This window comes from Prunus mume, linkage group LG7 (assembly GCF_029339155.1).
Source record: "Prunus mume cultivar Tortuosa linkage group LG7, ASM2933915v1, whole genome shotgun sequence".
Lineage (NCBI taxonomy): Eukaryota > Viridiplantae > Streptophyta > Magnoliopsida > Rosales > Rosaceae > Prunus > Prunus mume.
This window is the reverse complement of record NC_142704.1, coordinates 933,857-949,027: the sequence shown is the minus strand read 5'-3', so window position 1 is coordinate 949,027 and position 15,171 is coordinate 933,857. Positions and strand designations below refer to the sequence as shown.

Sequence of the window (15,171 nt, the reverse complement as noted above, 5' to 3'; positions counted from 1 at the left end):
GTTTTAAAATTTTTGAAGATACAATTAATACAGAAACTTCTGTCTATGAGATTTAAATGAAGGCAACAAATTTTTAGTTGAAAATAGCAAAACAGTGATATCCCAATTACAAGTAAGTTTTTCCGACGAGATTTGGATGGAGGCAGCAGGTTTTTGGCTATAGTTGCTATGAAACCAAATAGAGTGTCATATAAGACGAAAAGGAAATTATGTGCTGATAAGGACCATCCAATTGATTATAAGGTAAAGTTTTCTCCCAAGGCAGAAGATCCATATCCATTATTGGTTCAATCTTGGGATGCTTTGCGTCAGTCACGTCACTTGTCTTTTGTGGTCCTTAAAACAATGATACAATTATATTATGTTAAGTGGTTCGAATGTTTAGAGTTAGTACTTTAGGGTTTATATTAAGAAGATAATCAAATGAAAGTGCTGTAAACCTCAAAACGGTGCCTAATCTGGTTAATCTAGGTCGGCAAGTAACTCACTAGTTATATTAATTAGCAGACCAAAAGAAAAAGAAAATCCATGTACTTATATTATTACAAAGGAAGGAAACAAAAATATTAAAATAAAATTTACAAATATAGAAAATACCAAAAATAGAAAATCTCAAAAATAGAAATTCCCAAAAATAGAAAATTCCCAAAAATAGAAACTGCTACAAAATGCAAATTCCCAAAAGTAGAAATCACTTCATTATAAAAATACTAAAACATATGGTGATTAAACATATGGTGATTCTAGTGCAACTGAAACTTAGTACTAATATAAAAATATTAATTGCGTGGCTCATGATTCATGCAAATTATAAATAGGAGAGATGACAGATGTGGTTGCCAGTCCGCCATTTGTATGTAATCTGAAATCTTAAAAAAAGAGAAAACATGGGGGGGCCTGGGTGTGTCTTCTTGGGTACCTTTCATTCATTAAAAAAAATTAAAAATCCAAAAGCCCAAAAAACATATATATATATATATTTGTGTGCTTTTCTCAGACGCAAAAAAACAAACCAACAGTTGAAATCCTTGGAACATAATTTGAATGAGCAAAAAAGTGTGAAATTCTGTGCTGTGGAAGACAAGACAAGTATGGCCGACATCGCCTCCCAACGCTTTTCTTCTTCCTCACAATTATCTTATCAGTACGGTACGTAGGTGATGCATCGCTCTCTCTCTCTCTCTTAACAGAGCTTTTCACATAAAACCAGTGAAGCTGACAACAGGTTACAACTGCTACTTATTTCTTTTTTGGGTTCCAAAATAAGAAGAATGTATTAATTAAAGTTTCACAAAAAGAAGATTATTAAAATCTGAGAATGTTAATGTTAATGTAAAAGCAGTGGAATATGTTTTCTAGTAATAACGAAATGTTTAAGTGAAAGTCTCCTTCCCCTCCTCCCTCAACTTCGTCTCAATGTTCTGTTTTGTAACTAGAGAGAGAGAGAGAGAGAGAGAGAGAGGGTATTGTTTGTTTTTGTTTTGTAAAAACAGTCACATCAATGTTCTGTTTTTTTGGTAAAAGCAGTCGCATTATTTAATAAGCCTTGTTAATTTAGGAACCTCAAATCTTAGCAATTAGTGGTCCGCGAATGACGTCTCCTTAATGGTCACACTCATTATGTTTTTTTGATTTGTTGGTTAAATTATCATGATTTTATTTTAAGATAATGCCTTCATTGGTTCAACTTGATTCTTTATCTTTAACTTTTCAGCGGGAAGGCCTTATGGTCTAGGACATAGTTTAGAGCTTTTGCTGAGTACGTCACTGGGGATCGTTTACTCATATTGGCCATGTCACTAGTGTTTTGGTGGTGACATTTGGCCCCAAAAAAGTAATCCAAAGTTATGGATCTCTGTATAGTTGTATTTCTCATTCTAATATTACAAGAGGTCAAAAGTTAGATTATTTCATCTCCAAACCTTTAGTGTTTTTTGGATAAGTACCAAACCAAACGAGTGCATCTAATCCCTTGATGTATAGGTTTGTATATCGAATTCTTGTGGACAAGCACTAACCAAACTAACTTTGACAAAGGAATTTTAGTCCTTCTTTAGTCTAGTGCGTAAGTGTGTCGTCAGAATGACCGAAATTACTTTGTGTCTTGATGGTGGCAAACCATATATATGAGGAATAAGGTCATGGGCTAGCCTAATACAGCTCCGTGACCAAAACCAAGGATCCTCATGGCCAACTTTGGGTTTCCTACCAACTTGGTTTTAATGGGTTCAGTAGAATTTGCTTGGACCATTAGATATGAGTTTATAACCAGCTTATGACAACAACAAATTAGATAAAAACCAGCCAATTCGGGGCTGCTTAATAACCTCTATAAAAGCCCCTAAGTTAAGAAGAAAGCGTAGGGCCATTTTTCTACAACAACCCCCTATTTTAATTAATCAATTACGTCTATTAAATTGGAACTCAAGAAAAGTATATCCATTACATATTTCAAGCAGAGGAAGCGGAAAGACTCTACTATGTCGGAAGATATCTCAAATTTGAATCTCTACTCTTCTAACCGATCAAAAATGGAAAGATAATTACAAGGGGCTTATAACTCAAATGGTTAATACCATTTATCATGAACCCGACCACTTAGGTTCGTTGCCCCCTTGCATTTTGTTTTTATAAAAATAATTCAATTGTTCACGCCAACTGCGAATTGATGTAAAAGGGTCAAAATCTCATGCTCTTCACCACACAACAAATAAAGTGAACGGTGAAGTTTTAGACTTAAGGCCCAAAGCCCACATATTATTTGAAAATATCCACATTATTCACATGTCATGTCGGGTAAAGGCCTCGTCCAAGTCCGGGTTAGCTACCAACTTTACGACGTCAGGATACAGCTGTATTCGTATTACGCAAGGCGTGCCTTACTGGGATGATATCATTCCGACTTTTTCATGCAAAGTTGAACTATACCATACTAACTTACTCCGTCGTGTAAATTAGTACGGTTTGTGGGTACTGTCCCCCAATCCTCTTTGTTTCCAGTGTGAACACACTTACAGTAGTCCACTGGTTTCCACATGGCGCCTTACCATCTCGTCACACTCGTGTTCGCAAGTTCATTTCACATTAACATGGGCCTCACACAATGCACCTGCACCCAAGTCTATAATATAAAAAAGCCACCATAATCAAACTCTCCCTCATTTTCAACTCAGAAAAAAAAAAACCCAACCTAACCCAAAAAGGCGTCTTAAGTATTCTATTATGTCTTAGTATTCTATTCTATCCTTACATTTGAAAACTATTGAATGAAAATATGAATTTAGATCTAGATCCTCTTATCCAAACTATAGTAGTTGTTATGAAAACAAGGAGAAAAAGGGATTTTAGTCAATCCAATGGCCCATGCATATCAAGCATTCCCATATTACTTGTTGATGCTCAAAAATTGAAAGCCCAAAATTGAATCCAACTTAGAAATGAAAATGCCTTCGGTTCCTTGTGGACCTTCAGCGGACATGGAGTGACCTATAAAAAAGGGAAGACAAAGGTCTACCTTGGCACTGGTGTGGTACACCAGCCGAAGATTCTCCGAAGCTTAAGTCAGATAAGAATTGAGTAAGCAAGTATGATTAGGGTAATTAAATTGTCATTCCTTGTGTAATAGGGCAAGTACCCTATTTATAGGCAAATGTATGAGATACCTTGGCATGGTATTTCGATGTGAGGACTCATGGGCATGGCCTATGTGGTTGCCACTTGTCCTTGTCTACTATCCGCTTTGTAGTGTCTTTCATGAGATGTAGGTACTCCATGGCTGAAGGTGCTTTATGGCCTTATTGGGCTTATTAGGCTTTATGGGCTTCCTGGTCCGAAGAGCCTATACATATATGGTATAAAGATTACTATTAATTTTAGGCTTAAATGTCAAAATGGTCCATGTGTTTTACCTCATCAACCAATTTAGTCCTCTTGTTATCAATTTGGCCAAGTTAGAGCATCCATAATGGGCTCTCTAAACCACCTCATTAGACAAATTTTAGGGAAGAATTGGAAAAATACGACTCTAGCCATTCTCCATATTCACCTCCTAAAATTAGGAGACCTCTAAGAGATCCTAAATTTGAGGAGAGTGAAATGACTCCTAGGTTTCTTAAGTTCTTTGAAGAACGGAGCGCACCGATCAATGGTCGTAGAGATGAACCGAGTGAGGGCCATGACACGACTTGTTAGGCTTTGGATATCATTTTGTGTCTTCGACACCTACATATTCATCAAAACCTTCATTTTTTACGGGTTAGCTACAATACCTCTTTGTCTGATCATAAAGCCTAGGAATTTTCCCATAGATAAGCCGAGGCGCATTTAATAGGGTTGAGGGGTATCTTGTAATGCGCACTCCGAACATTTGGGATAGATTATGAAGGTGTTGATTAGTGGTTTTGCTCTTTACTAGCATGTCGTCGACATAGACCTTCATCATATTGTCAATATGTTTAGTGAGCATCTTACTCACCAAACGCTGATAAGTTGCTTCGGTGTCTTTAGGATGACAGGCATTACGTTGTAGCAGCAGAGTTCTTTGTCAGTGATGAACACAATGTTCTCTTAATCGGTAATGTGTATGAAGATCTGGTTATAACCTTATTAGGCATCCATGATGCTGAGCAACTCATGGCTTGTTGTAGCATCGACAAGCTGATCAATTCTAGGAAGAGGGTTGCTATCATTGGGGCAAGCTTTATTTATCTCAGTATAGTCTTGGTACATGTGTCACACGTTGTTTGATTTCTTGACCATGACTAAATTGGCCAACAATTTTGGGTAATCAACTTCTCTTATGAAGCTGATTGTCATGAGTTTATCCACATCTGTCTTCATTAAGGCATACCGTCCGAATGTCATAGGCCCTACTATTATGTCGAATTAATTTGCACGCTAGGCTGATACTATCATATCATTATACGACCAGGAGAAGAACTAGGAATTTTCTCTTCAGAAGATAATGATTGCAATCCGGAGGGCGACTATAAGGCCCATGTTGATGCGAAATTGTCAATCTGGTTGACTTTGCAGCAGTGCAACCGATCAAGCTCATTATACGATTTTGCTTGTAGTGTGATAGACATGTCATAAGGGTCGTCTGACTAATTGCCTCTTTTATGATTCGGCAATAAAGGTGTTGCGTTTGAGAAGGTTAGCGCCTCATTTGGTAATGTTGTGGCAGAGGAGCTGGAAGTGAAAACATACCACGTCCATGTACTAAGCTGATCACCTTACACTTGGCCTACACCAAAATGAGTAAGCAACTTCATCATAAGCATGTCGGGAGCTAAGAAGGCCTTCATCTTGGTTAAGGTTGGACGGTCGATGATGACGTTGTATGCTATTGGACAATCAACGACGAAGAAAGTGGTGCAGAGGAAGGCTTTCTTCGATGTAGTACCTACAACCAAAGGTAGTAGGATACTGCCGAACCAGTGCACAATGTCACTGGAGAAATTGAGAAGATGTGTGATGCTTCGGTTGATATGCCAATTTACGATTTCAAGCACCAAGAATGCATCTGTAAAAAGGACATTGGATGTGCTTCCAGTGTCGATCAGCAACCTTCCAACATCGAAATCGAAGATCTCCTATTTAATTACCATTGGATCTAAATTGGGGAATATGATTCCTTTTTCTTCTTATTTAGTGAAGGTGATCGACGCTCATCCCGTTTTCTGCATCATATAATTGCAATCGTTCTTGGTGCCTAGCACTTGGGGATGTTGAACAGTACGAACATACCTCTTGATGGAATGCTTGTTGGTTTCTGCAATGGTCGAGCCGCCGCTAATCGAATTAATATGTCGATTAGTCTAAGATGATGTTGGTGGTCGATCATGAAGGTACTAATTGATCTTGCCCTCCTGAATGAGGCATTCTACTATCTTTCTCAATGTTATACATGATTCAGTATCATGGCTAATTATGTTAATGGTACCAGCAAAAGATACCAGTATCTTTCATGCTATAAAGAGCAAGCTTTCAAGCCTCGTATGACATGTTTAGCAGTGTAACCACTCCAGCTCCTGGTTTTGGTTAATTATGGAATGACCCTACGTGCTGGCTCTTATTGAACCTGCCTTCGCCTATTCTCAGGTGATCCTACCTTGGTTTGTGGACCTTCTTCCGTTTTTCCCTCAAAAGGAAGGTTTTGGAATCGGTCGGGAATGCCTTCCTATGGGTCGATTGATGAGTCGGCAGATATAAGTTTCAAAGCCGCTGGTCCTGGACGATCCGAAAGATCGACTCCACTCTTAAGGGTCGAGGGTCCCTTTTCAAAGTTCAAGGTATTCTATCTTGGCATGAATTGCAGCCTACTTCATGAAGTTCTGCATAAGTCCCCTAATTGTTGCTCTAGACTATGCATCGGAAGTTCAGACTAACACAATCCACTTTTTGAATGCACCGAGGGAGACTCTGTCATTAGTGTCAGGGTATCTAGATTACACGTGGTTGAATCGGGCAGTGCACTCTCTTAACGACTCATCATCACCTTGTTATACAGTATAGAAGTCATCGACATGTTATAGGCGATTGGTCTGAATCATGAAATTGGTTCAAGGAAAATTTGCTTCAATTAATGGAAGGAATTTACTATACCTAGGCCCAATGGGAAGAACCAATTGAGTGTTGCTCAAGTCAACGTTGAAGGGGAACAATGGACATTGCCCTCAGTCTCCAAGGCCGATCAAAATGTATATATATATGGGTTAGCGCATCCTCAGTACGTGAGTAAAATGGTATTCTCATAGACTGAACGTCCATTCCCTTGACATGAAGGTTCTAATGTGTTCATAGAATAGGCCAGGTCGAGGCTTGCTCCAAGCCGGCTACAGAGTGTTAACTCTATCATCTTCGAGCTACTTGATCATTTGAAAAATGAGTTGAACAGTTGGGTCAGCTCATCTTGCGGAATCGACCTTCCATCTTTTGTGTTAGGCCAAGATCCCTAGATGAGTCCGATTAGACCTACTCGTTGATCGATATGGCTAATCTTTCCTATAGAACATACTTTGAATCCTTATCCTTTCGCAATAGTATTTAAATTGATTGGCTCTTTGTTCCCAAAGACCTTCATTCGGATCATCAAGCTTGGTGTTGATCCTAATCGGTTCCTCCTAGCGTTCTTCCTATCGGCTCTGTAGCATGTCACGACAATCGAAATAGACTATGTGACCACGATGAGGATTATTCACAAGTGGACAAAGGATCAGTTGCCTTGAGGTTTCTACTTTGGCATGTCCCTGCGTGTTCCTCTTATGTGAGGCGGAAAACCTAGGCTCACTTCGGTAGGCATGCTGAAGACTAGACTACTTGGCAAGCGGAACTTGGAGATGAGGGATGATTCCATCATAGCTTTCTAAAAGTATAGGATGTTTAGTAACGTATTCCTACGGACAGCTCCAAACTGTTGATGCTAAAAAAATGGACGGCTAAGATTGAACCCAACTTAGAGATGAAAATTCCTTTAGTACCTTATGTGGACCTTCGGGAGACAAGGAATGACCTGTAAAAAAGGGGAAAACAAAGGTGAGGATCTTGACACCGGTATGGTACTAGCCGAAGGCTCTCCGAAGCTTAAGTCAAATAAGAATTGAGTAAGAAAGTATGATTAGGGTAATCAAATTGTCTTTCCCCGTATGTAATAGGACAAATACCTTATTTATAGACAAATGTATGAGATACCTTGGCATGGTATTTTGATGTGGGGCGCATGAGCATGGCCTGTGTGGCTGCCATGTGTCCTTGGCCACTATCCGCTTTGTAGTGTCTTTTTGGGATGAAGGTACTCCATGGCCGAAGGTGCTTTAAGGCCTTATTGGGCTTACTAGGCTTTATGGGCTTCGTGGTCCGAAGAAGTCTAGTAATATATGATATAAACATTACTATTAATTTTAGGCTTAAATGTCAAAATGGTCCATGTGTTTTACCTCATTAACCAATTTAGTCCCCGTGTTATCAATTTGGCTAATTTAAAGCATCCACAATGGGCTCCCTAAACCACATCCTTAGAACAAATTTTAGAGAGGAATTGGAAAAATACAACTCCAACTATGCTCCCTATCCACCTTCCTAAAATAGGGAAAACTCTAGGAGATCCTAAATCTGATAAGAGAGAAAGGACTCCTAGTGGCTCCTATAATTTAATACTGCTTTGTTTTTAGCATAGTTTAAATTTTTAATTAATGCTAACTTTCTGTTTATTTTATTTTTTTAATAGAGATGGACCAATCATATTGAATTAAAAAATAACTATAGTATTTATCACTCCCCAAACTAGCGGATATGATTGGAGCTCAAATTTTATAAAGAGCTCCTAAAATAACTTTTATGTGTTTTTTGCCAAATTTTAACTAAAAAATAAGGAGCATGATTGCAAATGATATTCGTCACTGTGTTTGTATATATTAGCAAATGTGATCCTTTTCATCAAAATTCTATTAAAATTGAAAAAAATAATAATTGAGTAGGCCAACAAGGGATCCGTTAAATAAACTTATATGAGTTCTCAAGCACTAACCTCTTGGTAAGTTAATATGATGACAGCAACTTAATCACAATGTCAACAAGTGATCCAAGCCATTCATTTATTAAGCTCATTATTCTAAGGAACATTTTCAGGAAAGAGAAAAAAAACAAAAGACAAATTGGAAATTGGAAATCGTTTAAACTTTTAATTATTATTGAGAATATTTCCATTGTCCATATGAAATCATTTGTCTATCTTTTTTTTCTTTTTTTTTTGTGACAGTTAAATGACTAAATGTTGTCTAATACGAGTAATGTTGGCTAAAAAATCCAGTCTCTTGTAAGTCAAACAGCTAAAGAAGAAAAATTAAAAAATATTAAGGATCCCAACTGAGTTGAGCTGGGATTGGGAGCCACGTACTGCACACTTCAAACATGCACATCTGTACACAAAACGTGCCAATGACACACGTGTGAAAAGTACCCACTTTACTTAGCATAGTTAGTTGGCTTATTATCACAAAACGTATCTCCAGGATTTATTACGAAACTATTAGATTGCATCCTTAATGTTTTTTTGTGTCACTTATGGTCCTCAAGGTTAGTATGTATAATCACAAATGGTTCCATTAGGTTCTGTCAAAAACTCTGTTAGTTTGTTGACGTGGCATACATATATATCACAAAACATCCCTGAGGTTTACACATTTATCACAAATGGTCCTTATGAATTTTTTTTAATTTTTAATTTAAAATTCATAAAATTTTGGTTTTCTTTTTAAAATTATTTATAAATGAAAAACCATTTATAGAAGGATTTTAATCTCAAGGACCATTTATGAACCCTAAACCTTTGGCTTTTTTAATTTTTAATTTTATGAATTTTAAATTATTTTTAAAAAACTTCATTAATTTATTGATGTGGCATATATATGGAGCCCACAACTACAATAATATAGTGTCACATATATTTAAAATTTAATATATTTTAAAATAATTATAATTCATAAAATTTTAAAAAGAAAACAATATGAATTTTAAATTTTAAAAATTAAAAAATTTCGTAAAAACCATTTGTGATAGGTGTGTGAACCTCAAGGATGTTTTATGATATACATATATGTCACGTCAGCAAACTAACGGAGTTTTTTGATGGAACCTAATGGCATGGACCATTTGTGATCATGCATACTAACCTTGAGGACCACGAATGACCCAAAAAAAAAAAATTTAAAGATGCAATCTGATAGTTTCGTAAACCTTAGGGACGTTTTGTGATAATCAGTCTAGTTAGTTTAGTGTGTGTTACCCACTTTACTTAGCAGCTGAGGGGTTTAAGCTAGCGGAGAACTTTGGAGGAGTGTCCAGCGACAACAATGATGAGAATGAGAAATTGGTGGTGGTGGAAGAGAAGAACAAGAAGGGGAAGTGTTTGACATGCCAAGGTTGCTTGGTGACATAGCTGAAGGGCTTTTTCTTTCTCCACTGCAATGCTTATGTGGCTACATGAATAGGGATGACATGGACACGTATGATGATGCCAAATTGTGGACTTTCTCCATTTAATTGATGTTTATTTTAGTTGATTCTTAGAATTTAGTGTTTGATTTTTATGTATTTATTTTGAAAAAAAGGCTAGCATAGCCAGTTGTTTAGAGCACTTCTACCCATGGTGCCATGACAAAGGAAAATGATAAGTAAGGAGGGACACTATTCATGTGAAGAGTAATTGTCCTATCCTTTTTTATTTTGTTTTTTCACTCATTGTCATGGCAATCCCAAATACAATTACTATTCATATGGGATTAATTTTATTTATATGTATGAGATTAATAATAATAATAATTGCTAGGTATGTATAAAAAAATTTCAGAATTTATTTTCAATTTTTTTAAAAAAATTATGTTGATGACGTCATCGCTGATGTCATCACCCCTAAAATAACAACTTGAACTGTTATTGCCTTCGGACCTACTCAAACTTTAGTGAAGCCCACCATCTATCCAAACTAAATTGCTGCGCTAGAAATGATTTTTAAGACCTAGGGTGCTGGGTTGGAGACGCTCTTATGAGTGAACATATGAGAACAATGTCTTAAGATATTTTTAGTGTAGATGGATATTTAGGATTGTGTACAGTACAAAAGTTTACTAAATTTGGAATTATTGAATATGATAGAGAAACTTTGCCTCGTTCCTACTTTTAGAGAGCTGCCTTCCACCATACAATATCTGTCAATTCTGAAGTCCATAGACGTAATGGTGGGATTCTAACTACCTCTATACATGTGGATTGAAATATTCCCTGATGATTCTGATTTTGACTTTCTCCCCTTCTCTGGTTGACTCCCTAACCCCTCAATTTGATTTTTGGTGTTGTCTTTTTTGGGGGTTAATTAAATTAAACCTGTGGCTGTGGTTGGTTTTCAACTGTTGTGGACAAGGGGTTTTCCCTTGTTTTTTTGGCTAAGAACAAAAGATTGCTAGCCACAACTTCTTACTGCTATTTCTTACTTCTTTTTGTTTTCTTTAATTGATCGCTAAGATTTATGAGGTGAACTCTTCAAACCCCACTTCTTTCGCTGTCTCAACCACTTCATCGGGTGCCCATTGGGTGTGGTCCGGTCCATCTTGTCATGGGGACCAAATTAATTATGTACCGACACCTCAAAAGATTTCATGGGATTGGGTTTTATCTACTAGATATTAATCATAAAATTATTAAGAATTTAAGCTAGTAATCCTAAGACGTTATGTTTGATTTTTGGTTTTGTTTTTTGACAAAGGATATGATAGTTTTAATACTTTTAAATGGGCAATTCACTAACAACAAAATTACGTAATTACAATGAGGCTAATCCTAATTAAGTATCCAACTTTAATTTTTACAAAGATCTTTGTCAAATTTCTTTTTCTCCTTTCCTATCTTCTCCCTTTTTTATATATTGTTCAAAGGTTACCAAGGTTTGAATTTGAAAGCGTGAAAACCTATGATTTCCCACAATATTTGATTTGGAACTTTTTGAGGTAAAATAACAAGTTTAGTATTGGATTCCAAACCACAACTTTTAAAATTTTGAGGTCTCTCACACACTTCTTGAATTTTCATTAATTTAAAATGGATTGAAAGCTTTTAATGTGTTTGAAATCCATAAACCTTTGTGCAAGTTTTAGAATCTAGCACCAGATTTGCTAAACTTCACCACAAATAAAGGACACATTAGAAATGAGGTGCATAAGGATGTTGTGCTCAGCTTGGAATACAATCATGAAGTTGAAAGTACCGGAGATTCCTAGGGGCATACCGTCAGAAAAGCTTCCTTGACCAATTGGATATATCAAGAAAACAGCAATAGCAGCTGCAATAGGAGCTGAATATGCAATAGCAATCCAAGGGCGCATACCCAGACGGAAACTAAGTTCCCACTCACGGCCCATGTCGCAAGCTATACCAAGTAAGAAGTGTAGAACAATTAGTTCATAAGGACCACCATTGTATAACCATTCATCAACAGAAGCCACTTCCCATATCGGGTAAAAGTGCAAACCTATAGCTACAGAGGTAGGAATAATGGCACCAGAAATAATATTGTTTCTATAAAGTAAAGATCCAGCATCAACATGTTCACGAATACCATCAATATCTACTGGAGGTGCAGCAATGAAAACAATAATAAATACATAAGTTGCGGTCAATAAAGTAGGGATCATCAAAACACCAAACCATCCAATGTAAAGATGGTTTTCAGTGCTAGTTATCCAGTTACAAAAGCGACCCCATAGGCTTTCGCTTTCGCGTCTCTCTAAAATTGCAATCATGGTAAAATCTTGGTTTATTTAATCATTAATCATCAAGGACTTCCAAGCGCACGAATTCTCTATAAATAGAAATAATAGATAATTGAGGGCATGTTATTCAACAGTATAACATGACTTATATACCCATGTCAACCAATATCAACATCGATAGATATTTATGTTCTTATCTATCTATATTTTTCAAATTTTTTATTTATTTTTAATAAATGAATTAAAATGAAGTTATAGCACACGTAAAAGCTCAATTATTGGAGATATTTTTTAGTATTACAGTCACATTGAAAGAATTTATATGTCATGTATAACTATATATCTACTCCAATTATAAGTGAATTTAAGTCACACTAAATATAAGTGGATTTGCAGTCGCATTAACAGAGTTCATATAAGTGGATTTAAGTCACACTGAATATCCACTCCAATTATTGTTCAAATCGACACTATTGAATTAATAAAACTATTCAAATGCATTACATTTTATTAACAATATATTAAAATCTAGACAACGATGTATATTATTATTTTATTTTTCTTTAGCATAAAGATCCAACTGTATGTACATCTGAAACCCTAACTGGATATTAGTTTTATAAAAAAGATGGCTCCTCCTCACATACCCAATGAAAGGAAACAAAGATCCCTCCTGCCCCCAAAGGTCCTATTCAATTGAGTATTCCATTAAAGGATAATTGGCTAAATTTGGGTGCAAAATCATATGGGGGGCCCAACGTGCTGGGAGCCATGCATAAAATAGTAGGGCCCCCTCTTGGGGCGTCAAGCCGCACCATGGCCAAAATATCTCCGACAAATTATATATTGTTATAAAATAAAATATCATTGAAAATTATAGTATTTATTTTTGTGGTAGTACACTGATAGAATTTTCGCTCGGATAATTCTCTAAATTTCAGTTTCTTAATTTTTCTCCTATGATTGGTGTGTTTGAAAAACATGAAGATTGCCTCACAATATTTACTTGTTGTTGCTGTACGTAAATAGTGAGTGAGCCTATAAGTCCTCAACTCTCTGAAAAATGTTTGGCTTCCAATGTTATTCTTCATTTTCAACATGTGGGCATCCACCACTTTCAACCTCTTCAGTTAGCTAGCCACTATAAGCAGTAGCTCACAAATATAAAAATCATTTTCAATTGCCACTATCAATTTTTAACGCTTCCGCAAATATCAACTGGCCAGAGTGCATATGGTAGCTACCACAGCTGAGCGGCTCCCTTCCTCTCCTTCCCTAAAATTTCAACCCCTCTCTCTCCCAGTTAATATTTTAACACCTTCCTTCCATACAAAGTCCCCACAACCCTCTACAATTTACATCCCTACCAATCTATACAGGGATACGAAAATATCTATATATATCATGCCTGACCTAAAATTTTGACCGTCCTCCTCAGAGCATCCTTCACCGCACTCTTCACACCAAGTCATCCCACTCTCTCTCTCTCTCTCTCTCTCCCCATGACCAGAACTTATTAAATTGCCAAAATACCCTCTCCTCCACAAAAGTACGGTTATAGCACAGATATACAGAATCAGTAATTGCTAAAGCCCACCACCATGGCATCAAGCCCTTCAGGGAAGCAGTCTAGGTACCATGGAATCCGGAGTCGGGGCGGAAAATGGGTGTCCGAGATTCGAGAGCCACGTAAGACTAGACGCATATGGCTTGGGACTTTCCCAACTGCGGAGATGGCTGCAGCAGCCTATGACGCGGCCGCGCTCGCTCTCAAGCGCGCGGATGCTGTTCTCAACTTTCCAAGCTCCATGGACTCGTATCCTGTGCCAGCATCCATGTCTCCACAGGACATTCGTAGCGCTGCTGCAGCTGCTGCTGCGGCAACAGCACTACAAAGGAATGAGGAGGCGGATAACAGTCTTAAGGTCACAGAGAGGCAGAAGAAGTACGAATACGATATGACGATGATGAGTAGTACTAGTTTGGCGTCGTCTGTGGGAATGGATGAAGAAGAGCTTTTCGGGATGCCAAATTTGCTGGCGAACATGGCAGAGGGCATGCTTCTGTCTCCACCGAGACCGTCTGATTATCCCGACTCTTCCGGCAATTCAGACGGAGCAGAGAGTCGTCTATGGAGCTATTGATTATAATAGCGTTACATATGCCTGAATAGTGAGTTATAAAAGACAAAAAAAAAAGAAGAAGAAGAAGAAGAAATTATGTGCAGCGCTGATGTGAAGCGATGGATAAGGACCACCTAATTCATTATAAGGTCACGGCATCCATTATTGGTTCAGTTCTTGGGATGATGCTGACGAATTGGGGACATTGTGCTTATCTGTTATGTGCTAATAGTCTATGCTTCGATCCAAAACGATGTACTTTGAGAGTATAAAATTAAGAAATTTGACATTTGAGTTCAGAGTCGGTATTTTAGGGTTTATAATAAGAAGATAATCTTATTAAAGATGCTAAACTTTAATTACAAGTCATGTAAACCTCAAAAGGGTGCCTAATCTGGTTCATCTAGGTTGGCAAGCAACACGCTATTATATTAGTAGACCAAAAGCAAAAGAAAATCCATCTTCTTATATTATTACAAAACAAATATAGAAACTACCAGAAATAAAAATTCTCACAAATAGAAAATTCCTTCAATTGGAAATTCCTACAATTGGAAATTCCTATAAATGGAAATTCCTACAATTGGAAATTCCTACAAATAGAAATTCACAAAAATATTTTTGTGATCGCATCTCAATCCTTCCTATCTTTCCATAACAAAACAAAATATTAATTTAACCATCTTAAAGTACTATATAAATTAGGGTTTTCAAACAAAATGGTCCCCCAACTATTGCTCTAGTATCATTTTAGTTTACCAACTAAAAGTTTCATTTCAATAGTC

At 36.9% G+C, this 15,171-nt stretch overlaps 1 pseudogene; it reads left to right on the top strand.

Moving 5' to 3' along the window:
* The first annotated feature begins 13,534 nt into the window (after positions 1-13,534).
* On the top strand, positions 13,535-14,685 carry LOC103344389 (ethylene-responsive transcription factor ERF027 pseudogene; annotated as a pseudogene).
* The last annotated feature ends 486 nt before the right edge of the window (positions 14,686-15,171 follow it).